The sequence below is a fragment of the Danio rerio genome, chromosome 13, assembly GCF_049306965.1.
Source record: "Danio rerio strain Tuebingen ecotype United States chromosome 13, GRCz12tu, whole genome shotgun sequence".
In the NCBI taxonomy this organism is placed as follows: Eukaryota; Metazoa; Chordata; class Actinopteri; order Cypriniformes; family Danionidae; genus Danio; species Danio rerio.
This window is the reverse complement of record NC_133188.1, coordinates 3,796,099-3,810,437: the sequence shown is the minus strand read 5'-3', so window position 1 is coordinate 3,810,437 and position 14,339 is coordinate 3,796,099.

The window sequence follows — 14,339 nt, the reverse complement described above, 5'->3', positions numbered from 1 at the left end:
TTAAAATACAGTTAAGAAGTCATTTACAACTTGTCAACTAACAGCTTGTAAGTGATCTATTAGCCATCTATAAGGCACAGTTGTAAATAATTAACAAACTATTAACTTTTGTTTAACAAGTCATTTATAACTTGTTAACTAACAGTTTATTAATGGTCTATTAACTAGTTATAACGGATAGTTATTCTAAAGTGTTACCCATTAACCTTAACTGATACCACTGGTGGCACGGTGGCTCAGTGGTTAGCACTGTCGCCTCACAGCAAGAGGCTCACTGGTTTGACTACCGGCTGGGCCAGTTTTCATTTCTGTGTGAAGTTTGCATGTTCTCCCTGTGTTGGCGTGGGAGTCCAAAGACATGCAATATAGGCAACCCAGGCTCATTCTGATTATGTACCTCTGCATATATGTCTGGAGAGTGCCAAATATGGCTCATGGGGTCCTTTTTTTTGCTGTTTTTGTCTTCGTGAATCCGCCAGAGGTGCTGTGTATGCTTTTTGAGCTCTTAAATTTCTCTCGCGAGTGCCATTTATGCCTGCTGTTCTCATGTAAATCCACCAGGGGCAGCTATCGACTGACTCACTGATTGACTAAAGAACTGACTGATATCCCCACCCATCACCTTCCCCTAAACCTATACCATATACCATTCTATACCATGCAGTTGACCAGCCAAACATTAAAGCGTAACTTGCTGCGATCGCTGGTTTTCCCAACCTAATCGGAGCGATCGACTGCACGCAAATTACTATAAAGACGGCATCTAAAGATGAATATGCATACGTGAATCAGAAACATTTCCATTCAATAAATATGCAAATAAAATATGATGCTCAAATGCTCTTAACTTATTCATTCATTCATTTTCTTGTTGGCTTGGTCCCTTTATTAATCAGGGGTCACCACAGCGGAATGAACCGCCAACTTATCCAGCAAGTTTTTACACAGCGGATGCCCTTTCAGCCGCAACCCATCTCTGGAAAACATCCACACACTTACTCATACACTACGGACAATTTAGCCTACCCAATTCCCCTGTACCGCATGTCTTTGGACTGTGGGGGAAACCGGTGGGAAACCCACGTGAAGGCAGGGAGAACATGCAAACTCCACACAGAAACACCAACTGAGCCGAGGTTCGAACCAGCGACCTTCTTGCTGTGAGGCGACAGCACTACCTACTGCGCCACTGCCTCGCCCGTATAGGTGAATTGAATAAACTAAACTGTCCGTGTTGTGTGAGTGTAAACGAGTGTGTATGGATGTTTCCTAGTGGTGTAAAGGATCACGGTTGTTCTGTGAATCGTACAGATCACAATCCACAGTTCTGAACACATGTGAACTATGGATTAATACATTTTTTACAAATAGATTAATTCTAAATTTGTAACGATCGCAGAGAGATCGCTTCTCACGTCATGTATGAAAGCATTAAGGTTTTTCTGTAAAATATAATGATGATGGAAGAAGTTGTGGTGGGTTATTGGGGATGTTGTGGGTTTCTTAGGTTATTAAAGGTGTTTTCTGTCACTACTTGTTTAGCCTGCATTAACGCATTCAGTGTAAGCTGCATGAATAATCATTAAAAGATCAGGATCTCAACACCCACGCAATATAAATTATACATGATGGTGATTTGCATATGTTTATTAATCCTTCCAATCGCTGCATTCAAATCTGAAAACACAAAAATCAAGAAAGAGCTTCAGTCTTTAGTCTTTTGAGTTAGTTATGAAGTTACAAACAGTCAAATAACACAGAAGTACTGGGAGAACAGTTTATAGTTTAGATAAAACCTCTGATGTTTTTTGGTAAAGATTCAAATTACAGTCATTTGCATTTAACAACGCTCAAAAATGAAAGCTGTAGGCAGAAATTACATTATTTAACCAATAGGTGGCGACAACCTGCCGTCAAAAATACGCCACTGAATAATTCTTCAAACATGATCATCTAGCAGTGAAACATGAAGTTTTATCAGTGAATGACTGAGTCATTTATCGAAAAGGAGAGTAAAAATAAATATGTGTTGTGCAAATGATAATGTCAGATTTCTACATTTAGAGTCATCAGCAACAGTAACGGTGAATTTTTCCACAATATTGAATATTTTACTATTTCTTTTTATTCAGCTCATAATTTCTTTATTTTATTTTTAATTCAGATTACAAGTTCTAAGTTCTGCTTGTTAAAACCAAAGTTTCTTGCAGTACTGTTATTGCAATAAATGGAAAGCAAATTATATTTGTCTCCTCTCCTTTTTGGCTGATATGAAAAATGGTCTGATCCATGACTCAAAACCATAATGTGATCCAAACCGTGAGATTTGTGATCCTTTACACCACTAGTGTTTCCCAATACTGGGTTGCAGCTGGAAGGGTATCCTGTAATAGTTGGTGGTTCATTCTGCTGTGAAAATAGAGACTAAGCCGAAGGAAAATAAACGAATGAGTGAACTAATACCACCTTGTAAAGTGCTACCAAGTGCAAAAACACAGATGCACGTTTGAAAACTGGTCAGAAGGGGGCGTTACACTATATGTCCGTTTCTGATAAAGCTGTGGTTTAATGGGGGTGAAATTCAACTAGTGCCGAAGGGCAGAATAAGCAGATAAGCAGAAGCTAATTACTCCAGTCTTGCAATAGAGCTGGGCTGCTGTTCACTTGGTGATGTTTATAATGCACAAACCTCGCCGCAGTCTGACAAACTCAGCCAAAGTGACAGAAAACACTTGCAGAACTACCACACCGGTTCATGATAATACACTGCTCATTATAGAGTATACATACAGTTGAATTTTTATTTCTTTTTTCTCTCTATTTTATTTTATCTCTATTTTATCTCTCAAGTGATAAGGAATTTTTTCACAGTATTTCCGATAATTTTTTTTCTTCTAGAGAAATTCTTATTTGTTTTATTTTGGCTAGAATAAAAGCAGTTTAAAAAACAAACATTTAAAGGTCAACATTATTACCCACTACAACTTATTTGATTTGTCTACAGAACAAACCATTATACAATGACTTGCTTAATTACCCTAACTTGTCTTAATTATCCTAAGTAAGCCTTTAAATGCCACTGTTAGCCGAATAGTAGTATTCTGTAAAAATGTCAAGCAAAATAATATTGACTGTCATCATGGCAAAGATAAAATAATTTTTAATTATTTAATGAGGACAGTAAGGTCTGACTTTGCTTAGACAAAAGTCTTGTCATTGAACAGAAAAAATGTCCAGTATAGGATATAAAGTCCTGCTGCAGTGAAAAAAGTATGAATATTGTGTCTGACTCCATCATGAGCTTGGAGGACTGCATCCATACACTGTAAAAAATGGCCGTGATTTCAACGGTAAAAAACTGTAAAAATGCTACAGTACAAATCCGTAACCTAGTTAACAGTATATTTCCTTAATATGTACGGTGAATAACCGTAAATTTATTTTTCCAGTATTCCCTGCGTGGTACATAGCTTTTTATGCATTTTGTTGACTTTAATATGGATATTTTTAGTTGTTTCCCCATAAGTTATGTACATTAGAGATTTATGTTACATCTAATGTTGATAAAGAATGTTTATTTCATGACTTTAATTTTATGCGTGTTACCATACTGGTGTTCAGTAGCTGTGTAAATGACACTGAGCACATTCTATATACTGATACTCTTTTCTGCTTGTGGAAAAAGTTGATTGTTATGAGCATTGGCTCATTATGTAACTTCCTCATCACCTCCTGCATATGGATGTGCTAACGTGTTTAACTGTGTAACGAAAGATGTGTAGATGTTGGTCATATAAAATACAGACATATTACCTCTATAAATGAATAAAATACGGTAGTTTACAGTAAAAATGAGAAATTACTTTTACGGTTTGTACCGTGTTTTTTTTACGGTAAAGTACTGCCAACCACAGCTGCCGTTTTATTACCGTAAATTTTACGAATTTATTTTTTACAGTGTACATCTTTGCAATGACTCAAATCACTGATTAATAAAGTCATCTGTAATGGCAAAGAAAGCTTTCTTCCAGGACTCCCAGAGATCATCAAGAGTCTTTGGATTCATCTTCAATGCCTCCTCCTTCATCTTACCCCAGACATGCTCAATAATGTTCATGTCTGGTGACTGGGCTGGCCAATCCTGGAGCAACCTTCTTTGCTTTCAGGAGCTTCGATGTGGAGGCTGAAGTATGAGAAGGAGCCCCATCCTGATGGAGAATTTGCTCTCTCCTGTGGTTTGTAATGTAATGGGCAGCACAAATGTCTTGATACCTCAGGCTGTTGATGTTGTCATCCACTCTGCAGATCTCTCGCACACCCCCATACTGAATGTAACCCCAAACCATGATTTTTCCTTCACCAAACTTGACTGATTTCTGTGAGATTCTTGGGTCCATGTGGGTTCCAGTAGGTCTTCTGCAGTATTGGTGATGATTGGGATGCAGATCAACAGATGATTCATTAGAATAATCGATCTTCTGCCACTGTTCCAGTTACTATGACCATTTATGTCAAGCTGCTTTGACACAATCTACATTGTAAAAACGCTATACAAATAAAGCTGAATTTTCCAAATGATCAACTCGAAGTCAAGTTATTATTAGTTGCTCCTACAACAGGGATCGACGACAAGACTTTTGTCAGGTGGTGTATGTTTAAAAATGTGTTTATAAAAACAAATTGGGGTAAATTTTCAGTAGGGCTCATAATATTGACGTCAAATGTACAGTATACGCTGTCATGGCTTTGCAATCAAAAAATGTCATTACAATGGAAGTCAGTGAGGTATGAACAGTCGCCAACATAACAATAGTGTTGTACATTTGAACAGTACACAAGGGTTAACAACTGCTCTAACTCTCCTCCTCACTGTTAGACACTTGTAAGTGAGTACTTTGGAGTCAGTGTGTCCTGTGAGCGGTGAATCCGGCTCTCTGTCACCAGTAAACTGAGCCTCAGCGCCTGCTCGGACATGAAGGTCAGCGGTGCTCAGACGATCCTCTCTGCTCTGTTAAACAGCCCCTCAGGGCTCCTTCTCTCACCCAGGACAGCTCGGCTTTCCTCGCTCAGCTCTTAGCAGCACAATTAGCCTCTCATTAGCCTCCACCTCCTCATTGCGTTGAGTTACACTCGCATTAGAGGCGTCCTGGATCCTAAGAGTAGAGACGCAGCTCTGCCGATTCAGGAGGAATGTGACACCCCCATCACATGCTCATAACACTGCACCAAAGTCCCTTTAAAGTCCACATGAATGCCTTTTTTTTTCTATTGTGACGCCATTCAGAGAGAAAAGGAATATTTAATGAGAAAACAGTGGGCGTGGCTTGTTTTTTCTACTGCGAGCTGATTGGATGTAGTGAAGAAGGGATTTCAGTCAGAAAGATGGGAAAGAAGAGATATTACAACCAAAGGCCGAGTTCAGACTGCACGATTTTAAAAGTAGTCACAGATGTTTTCACACCACGTGACTATCTTGGCTAGTGGTTCGTCAGTGCTGTGTTTACACTGCAATATGGATCGGCGACAGGGTTTTACACCGCATGACTTTATAATAGGAGAATTGCCGACATTTTGGCCTTGGTCCACAAACTACGTCTCAAAACCAAACGCGCAGTGGGTAGCACGTTCGCCACACAGAAAGAAGGTCGCTGGTTCGAGCCTCGGCTCAGTTGGCGTTTCTGTGTAGAGTTTGCATGTTCTCCCTGCGTTCGCGTGGGTTTCCTCCGGGTGCTCCGGTTTTCCCCACAGTACAAAGACATGCGGTACAGGCAAATTGGATAGGCTTAATTGTCTGTAGTGTGTGTGTGTGGATGTTTCCCAGAGATGGGTTGCGGCTGGAAGTGCATCCGCTGTGTAAAAATTTGCTGGATAAGTTGGTGGTTCATTCCGCTGTGGCGACCCCGGATTAATAAAGGGACTAAGCCGACAAGAAAATGAATGAATGAAAGAGCTACATAATGAGAAAGAAGCCTTTAGTGGGGATAATAGATATGTACTTATTTTGCTCACCTGGGGCCTTATGTACAAAGTCTTGTGTGAATTAATACTAAAACATTGCATACGGACAAAGCTGTACATGTGCCAGGTTTCACACTCACGTTTGGATTTACTAACGACGAAATGAACTTGAGAATGTGCGTTGTTTTACGCCAACTTCATGTCTGGTGTACGTGCATTTCTTGTGTGTGTTTGTTTTATTCCCATTGGCGACTCCTAGAGGCAATTGTGTTAAATTGCACTCTACAAAGTGTCTGAGCCGTGCAATGGCAGCTGTGTGGGATGGGATCATCCGCATGTCTAGCAGATATATAAGGTTTCCATACCATACAGTTGACCAGCCAAATATTAAAGCGCAATTTGCAGCAATCGCCAGTTTTCCCAATGTAATCGGAGCGATCGACTGCACACACATTGCTAAAATTGCGCCATTTGAAGACGCATATGCATGAATCGGAAACATTTCCATTCAATAAATGTGCAAATAAAATATGATGCTCAAATGCTTTTAACATAATACACACATATTATGCTACAAAATGTTACACCTTTACATCGGACCAATTCTTTTTTAATTCACTCACAGTGCGATGTTCAGACCCAACTGTGTTAACCGCGACAGCTAAACTCTCCCACTCTATTTTATTTTTTTTTGTTATTAATTCCGGAGGAAAAACTTTCAAATAACACCATTTTCCTCCAGATTACCTCTTCCAGATTACCATTCTGTTTAAAGTTTCTCTTCTTGCTTGCTTTTGCCATTGCTTCCTCGTTTGGATTTGCAAAGGTAGAGTCATTAGCATATTCATACGGGGGAGGAGGCAGGGAGGGGTTTTGCGCTCGTGCATGTTGCGCTCAGTTTCACGTTAATTCAGATGTATAAAGAGAATCTTTGAAGGGATTTAGCAACTTCTCTAGTTTGTCAACCCGGTTGTGGTATTGCTCAGATAACGTCAAACAGACACGGTGCTTCTGCCAAATTTCCATGGTTTCCGCTACATTCGTTCTTCCATGGCAGGCTGCAAACATGTTTTATCAGCTGTAAAATTAGCCAATTTACCATTGCAGTCAGAAATCATCTGAATTTCCTGGAGCCAATTCCCAAAGGCGAGTCGATGAATTGCAGTTTTAGTTACTTCTGTATTGGCTGCTTGAGCATGAGGTTGCCGCTTGATACAGCTTCACTTTATTGAAGTTGACTTTAAAACACTGTTATGATCCCATTCACAACTGTCTCTTTTCATTTTCTATTAATGCATATTTCGTTTACTGATTCTGTATATAAATTTAGTTTCCTCCGGGTGCTCCGGTTTCCCCTATTGTCCAAACACATGCGCTATAGGTGAACTAAATGAACTAAATCGGCCAACTCAGGCTCATTTTGGAAACGTAGCCCCGCGGACGTTTCTGAAGACTACGAAATACGTCCTGGGAGGTACGTATTTGTGCAGTTTTTGTTTTCGCGAATCCGCGAGAGGCTGCTACGCGCGATTTTTCACATGTCGAAGGCCGCCTGTGAGCCCCGTTCGCACCCATGCTGTTCTCGTGTAAAGCCGCCGGAGGCCGCTGTCGAGCGGCCGTCTGTCTGACTGACTGATTGACTGGGCCAATCGGCCGACCCACCCTCCTCCTCCTGCTCCTCCTCCTCTCCTTAACCCAAGCAACGATTTACAAAAGCCGTCCAGAAAAAGAAAAGCCCTCGTCTGATTTTGACCACGTTTTCAGATTTCACCACATTCTCGCCCTGTTATGAATTCGTTCGCTTTGTTTTTTGGATTCTGTTTTTGTCGTACCTGATTTCTGGAACCGCTCTTCCCCCAACTCGAACCCGGTCACTGCCATCCCCTCCGGGTCTCCACTCTGCAGACATTCACGACGAGCTAACCTGACAAACTGGTTGCAGTGGGAAAGCCCTCCACACGGAGGTGAGCCATCAGCCGGCAAGCGCAAAGAGCAGTGGTGTCGCACCGCCCCGTATCGTTCGCTTAAAAAAATGAAATGCAGCCTTGCGTATCTCCGGCCACTTAAATCGCGATCTCCAGAAATGTCCGCGGGGCTACGTTTTCAAAATGAGCTTGGGTTGAAATTGGCCGTAGTATATGAGTGTAGTGTATGTTTTACCAGTAGGATTGTGGCTGGAACAGTTGGTGATTCATTCCACTGTGGCGAATGCTGATAATCAGAGACTAAGCCAAAGGAAAATGAATAAATGAATCTCTTCCTAATTCGGAGTCTTCCTTAAGATGTAAAACGCTTTCAATAAGTCATTGGTAGACAACCATATTTGAGGCCTTGTGAAACTATTTCTTAACTTTAAAGCAGCTTGTTTTTCGAGTTACTTATGACAGCAAGCAGTGCTTTAATGATCAGCCGGTGGGTAGATGTTGTTCACCGCGGTGTGGCGATGAAAAGTCGCCTCCTCAATGCTCCATCACTGCTGCTTTAATTACCAGCAGAAGCAGCTCGTGTGACTCTTCATCCTCGGATCTCTGCTCTGTGGGAACCAGTGCTGAATATCCTCTCTCTCCTCCAACAGTGGGATAATCGACTCCCCCTCTGCCTTCAAACTGAGAGAGGAACCGCAGGATGGGGAGAGCTGGAGCCCCGCGGCCCAGTCAAGTCTCTCACAAACAAACACTTTCATGGCTGAAAACTTGAGATGCGATTTCTGCGAGCAAACAGCCGGCGGGGTCCCTGGCATGCTTATCAGCTCCGAGCAGACCGAGGGCTGCAGATTGAACCCTCAACGGAGGAAGAGAATGGCGGAGGAAAGACAACGAGAGTCGAGCTGCGCTTATCTGCTCGCCTGAACAATGACAGAAATGTATGACGTGTGAGTGTATTTGTTTGGTGGAAATAAATGGAAGTTAAAGGGATAGTTGACCTAGAAGTGACTCACTATGTACTCTCCATCAAGTGCTTTCAAAATGGTTTCTTGTTGAAGTTGAACACTACAGATGAATATACCTAATATAATAGTAGGAAAGAAACATACTACGGGGATGAATGGTTACAGGTTTTCAGCTTTCTTTAAACTATATTTTGCGTTCAAGAGAGGAAGGAAACTCATAAAGGTTTGGAACTGCTTGAGGCAGAGTAAATTGTGAGTATATTTTCATTTTTGGATGAACGTTTGAGCATGTCTTCGCTGCAGCCTGTAGCACGATGATCTATTGGATCAGGTCCAATATGCAGTTGACATGAATGTGTGAGCGGTTGTTACTAAAAATGAGAATTATCAATTAATTATTTTAAACCCCTGGGGTCCGTTCTTTGTACCTCGCTTAAATGATCTAAGATGATTTGACAGATCCTCTATCTTTTAATCTTGATAACTGATCTCTCGCTAATTTGGTTCTTCAAACAAGTTCGCGAATCAGATTAGAATGTCTGGATAAACTGATCTGAGATCGCTGCGTGTGTTGTGAAGGACAGATCTATCGATCCTCGAAATCATGATCAGCTATGCAGCGATTGGCTGACGGCACAGCAGCGTAATGACTTCATCTGATTAATATTCAATTATCCATGTGAGCAAAATGACATCAAATTAGCAGAAACGGTTTGTTAAATATGACACGCAATAACCTTCCACATTTGTTGTGAGCTGCAGGCTTTACACTTTCTTGTGTCAAGAGTATTCATCATGTATTTTAGTGCATATCAGTGTATTTAGTTCTAAATTTAGAAAATATTGTCTATATTATAGTAGCCATTTTTTAATCGGCGTAAAGAATAACTGGTTGTTTACAAAAGCATTTTGATATTGGTAAAGGCGTCTGCAACTTTTGTGAAGCTTCAAATCACTATTAACTATCAAAACATGTTCATGACTGCATAAATGTATTATTGCTTTAAAATAAGTCACATATTCTGCATTTCTATCATACACAATTTGTACTAAAGCGATCTAAAAAGTTCATATCAATAAGTTTTCTCTTTGCACCACAAGGTGACAGTCTTTGTACTTTCATTTTGATGGTACAGATTGCATAAGTTTTATTAATATGTATAACTTTATTTATTTTATTAATGACTATAACTTTATATATATATAGTTAAAAAATATGTACCATTTTCCCAAGTGTATAACTACTACTGTAAGAAAATATCAGAATTCAGAACATACTTTCTGTATTATCTTTGCTTGAACTGAGCCGATCTAATCCTGTTTATATGAATTGAACCTGCTCCCGATCAGGTTTGACCTAGCAGAACTGTTGCTATGACAACAACTCTCGGATCAGCTTTGAAGAACGAAACGATCCTGGATCTTGTCAAATCGTCAATATCCAAATCCAGCTAACTGAGTAATCCACGTACGAAGAACGGACCCCTGGTCTACACCTACCCCAACACTAAAGCCAACCCTCACAGTAATTAATGTCTACCCCAACCCCAACCCTAAACCCAACTTTCACGGTTATTAACGTCTACACCTACCCAACCCTAAACCCAACGTTCAGTTATTAAAGTCTACACCTACCCCAATCCTAAACCCAACCATCATAGTTATTGCTCAACCCTGTTTTTGGAGATCTACTTTCCTGCATTTTCAGTTGCAACCCATAATGAATGCACCTGCCTGTAATTATCAATTATTCAGGTCCTAACTAACTAGTTCAGGTGTGTTTGATCAGGTTGGAGCTAAAATCTGCAGAAAGGTAGATCTCCAGAAACAAAGTTGGTCACCCCTGGTCTACATCTACCCCAACACTAAACACAACCCTCACAGTTAATAACATCTACACCTTCCCCAACCCTCACAGTTATTAAGGCCTACACCTACCCCAACCATAAACCCCAACCCTCACAGTTATTAAGGTTTACACCTACCCCAACCATAAACCCCAACCCTCACAGTTATTAAGGTTTACACCTACCCCAACCTCAAACCCCACCCTCACAGTTATTAAGGCCTACACCGACCCCAACCATAAACCCCACCCTCACAGTTATTAAGGTTTACACCTACCCCAACCATAAACCCCACCCTCACAGTTATTAAGGCTTACACCGACCCCAACCATAAACCCCACCCTCACAGTTATTAAGGCCTACACCGACCCCAACCATAAACCCCACCCTCACAGTTATTAAGGCCTACACCTACCCCAACCATAAACCCCACCCTCACAGTTATTAAGGCCTACACCTACCCCAACCATAAACCCCACCCTCACAGTTATTAAGGCCTACACCGACCCCAACCATAAACCCCACCCTCACAGTTATTAAGGCCTACACCTACCCCAACCATAAACCCCACCCTCACAGTTATTAAGGCCTACACCTACCCCAACCATAAACCCCACCCTCACAGTTATTAAGGCCTACACCGACCCCAACCATAAACCCCACCCTCACAGTTATTAAGGCCTACACCTACCCCAACCATAAACCCCACCCTCACAGTTATTAAGACCTACACCTACCCCAACCATAAACCCCACCCTCACAGTTATTAAGGCCTACACCTACCCCAACCATAAACCCCACCCTCACAGTTATTAGGGCCTACACCTACCCCAACCATAAACCCCACCCTCACAGTTATTAAGGTTTACACCTACCCCAACCATAAACCCCACCCTCACAGTTATTAAGGCCTACACCTACCCCAACCATAAACCCCACCCTCACAGTTATTAAGGCCTACACCTACCCCAACCTCAAACCCCACCCTCACAGTTATTAAGGCCTACACCTACCCCAACCATAAACCCCACCCTCACAGTTATTAAGGCTTACACCTACCCCAACCATAAACCCCACCCTCACAGTTATTAAGGTTTACACCTACCCCAACCATAAACCCCACCCTCACAGTTATTAAGGCCTACACCTACCCCAACCATAAACCCCACCCACACAGTTATGAACATCTACATCTACTTAAACCCTAAACCCCACCCTCACAGTTATGAACATCTACATCTACTTAAACCATAAACCCCACCCTCACAGTTATGAAAATCTACACTTAACCCAATCCTAAACCCAACCCTCACAGTTATAATCATCTACACTTAACCCAACCCTAAACCCAACCCTCACAGTTATGAACATCTACACTTAACCCAACCCTAAACCCAACCCTCACAGTTATTAACATCTACACTTAACCCAACCCTAAACCCAACCCTCACAGTTATTAACATCTACACTTAACCCAACCCTAAACCCAACCCTCACAGTTATTAACATCTACACTTAACCCAACCCTAAACCCAACCCTCACAGTTATTAACATCTACACTTAACCCAACCCTAAACCCAACCCTCACAGTTATTAACATCTACACTTAACCCAACCCTAAACCCAACCCTCACAGTTATTATCATCTACACTTAACCCAACCCTAATGGTACATTCGCATGGGGCTTCAGCGTCAACGCTTGACAGAGGGTGTGTCTGGATTTTGGGGCTGATGCGATCGTCATAGCAGCATCAGCCAATGAAATTAGTCAGCAATCGGCTACTGTTTGAGCTGGTATATTTGCATATAGTGATTTGATTGGCTGACGTTTCCATCTGTGTTTGAAAAGTTGAGAAAGTCCCAACTTCTGCAGTGAGCAGCACCACTGAAGCAGCGCAGATGAATCCACAATGCAGTTCGGCAACGCCTGACGTCACCCATTTAAAGTGAACGGGAAGCGTTGACGCTGATGCTCTGTGTGAATAGGGTGCAAACCCAACCTTTACAGTTATTAACATCTACACCTACCCCAACCCAAAACCCAACCCAACTAATACAGTAATTCCTTCCCAGAGGTTTATATGAGTCTTCACACATTTGACAGCACGATGACAGCATGACTGCCTTATTAGACGATAAAATAAAAGACACACTTGAACATGAAATAACGATGTTTATTTTCAGCAGTATTCCCAAGAAACAGCTCTAAATTCATAAGCATGCAGCTCTCTGGAACACTTTAGACAATGAATTGGTGGACTATTTTCTTGTTATGCTTGCCGCTCTGTAATGACTTTAACTGCATCTCCTGCAATCACAGTTTAGAGTAAGAACAAACATCTCCATAATGTGATTACTATAGTAGAAAGTTGCACTTACAGTACTTTTATTACTGTAGCAGTAATCAGTAAAAGTGCTCATCTGGCGATACTGACCATGGCAAAAGCCAATAACGTGCTGTAGTGTATTGTGTTGAGGTGCTATTGATGCTGTATTGATTTCTCTGGTCAAGGTCACGAGCAAAGAGAAACATCTCCTCTTCTGAGTACACTTCACTGATTGATTGTCTATTACGGAAGAGCGTTAAATATCCCCTGCATTATGTCACATTGAAGCTAATGACAAAGGCAGCTTGCGCATGACTTATTAAGGCCAGGATGAAATAGAGCTCCACCAATTGCGAAAGTGCTTTGTTGGCACAGACCGGAGCTGATGCATGGCACCGAGTCTCCAGAAACACAAACTCCACCAAGGAGCACGGTTAGTCAAATCAGCAAATAACCGGCATGATTAATCGCTGCTGGATAATGATATGCAATATTACTTCTCTTAAGATAAAACACCCTGATGTGCTGCCGTCTTTTAATGAGCTGTTCTTCACATTAAAACAACATCTATCCATGGACTCAGGATACAGAGACAAGGCATTTAATGTTGTTTATTACATACATAAAAAATACGATAGAAAAATACATTATAAACTCGTAACAATGGCTGTTAAAACAGACATGTCTTCTCATAGGCAATACTTGGGCAGGGAACACACACGTTTGGGGCGGAAAGACTTGTACACACAAACACATGTATGATAAGAGACATTCACATCACCCAACTCTCAATTCTTAAAGAGGAAGTGTGTAATTTTGTTTTGAGTATTTTCATCCAATTACGATGTGTTAAAAAGTTTCTTTTGCATTTTAGAAAAGTCTCACAAAGAGACAACAATGTTGTCAATCTGACCCTCATTCACACGGATTGGTAAGAATGTATTAATTAACTTTCATCTGCTTTTCCGGGGCCTGGTTGCAGGGGCAGCAGTCTCAGAAGAAAACCCCAGACTTCCCTCTGCCCAGACACTTCCTCCAGCTCTTCTGGGATCCCAGGGCAGCCGAGAGACATTGTACCCCCAGCGTGTCCTGGGTCTTCCCCGAGGCCTGGAATATGCCTGGAACAACTCCCTAGGTAGGCATCCAAAACAGATGCCTGTGCCACCTCAGCTGACTTCTCTCAACATGGAGGAGTAGCGGCTCTACTCAAAGGTCTACTCGGGTGACAGAGCTCCTCACCCTATCTATAAGGGTGCGCCCTGCCACCCTGCGAAGGAAACTCAATTCTGCCACATGTATCTGAGATCTTGTCCTT